The sequence below is a fragment of the Condylura cristata genome, unplaced genomic scaffold, assembly GCF_000260355.1.
Source record: "Condylura cristata isolate star-nosed mole 26May11 unplaced genomic scaffold, ConCri1.0 scaffold00034, whole genome shotgun sequence".
Lineage (NCBI taxonomy): Eukaryota > Metazoa > Chordata > Mammalia > Eulipotyphla > Talpidae > Condylura > Condylura cristata.
This window is the reverse complement of record NW_004567135.1, coordinates 2,717,237-2,718,259: the sequence shown is the minus strand read 5'-3', so window position 1 is coordinate 2,718,259 and position 1,023 is coordinate 2,717,237.

The following is a 1,023-nucleotide window of genomic DNA, read 5'->3' as shown; positions in this document are numbered from 1 at the left end:
CCTGCCACTGCTCCTGCCTCCTCCCAGCCTCCCATCGGCCCTAAATTGCTCGTCCCCTCAGTTCCACTTTGTGCACACTCTAGTCTGTGTCCCTGCTCAGACGCCGGTCAAGCCCCTTGTCCCACTGCAGGGAGGTCTAGGGCTCCCCGGAGGCAGGAAGCTCAGGGGAGTCAGGGCTCACCACCTCCACTGCAGGAGGAGGGCTGGGGTCTGCTGGGTGTCGGGCCTGGGCGGGGCCTCAGTCATCATCAGCTCAGTGAGTAGGGGCATTTCACAAGGGAAACTGAGGCCGTGCCCCAGGGCACGCCAACGTACGGGTCGGCCTCCCTGACATCTGCTTTTCCACTGTACGGACTTTGATCATAAGGGGGTGTGATTTCTCTGGGGAGGGGGTGCGTGCCCCAAGAGAGACGCTGAGCTCCCCCCAGCCTTAACTGGGAGCCAAGCCTGCTGCACGCTCCACCCCCCTCCCTGCCTCTTCACCTACGTGTTACTCGGGTGTGCTGAACCTTTTACCTCTATTTACCTGCCTCGTCTAGATACCAAATGCTTACCCACAAAACCCCTACCTGAATGTGAGCATGGCAAAGGCCGATGTCTGCCTGTTTGCTCGCTGTTAGACCCCTGGCTAGCCAGCGTTTGGCACACAGCGGGTGCTCCTTAGGGGCCCTCCCTGCTGGTGCCGCGGGTCAAGCGCAGCACTAGGAAGCTGGGATCTGCCAGGGAGGGACCCCAGGGCGCAGCAGACCCCTCCTGTCTCCCCGCTGCTCCCCCAGCAGTGTTTCAGTATCTCTGGTGAATCCTCTCACCCCCACCCTGCACCTCTGGCCTGCACCCCAGTTCCGTACGCATAGATAAATCAATCTTAAAAAACACATGTGGTGCACAGGCCTCCCGTAGCCTGGGGTTAAGTCTTGGCCCTGTCACCACTAGGGCTAGAGAAGGGAGTCCAGGCGGCTGCAGGAGTTGGGGTGCGGAGGAGGAAGAGTTGGGTCAAGGCGGAGGACTAACGCTGTGCATCCC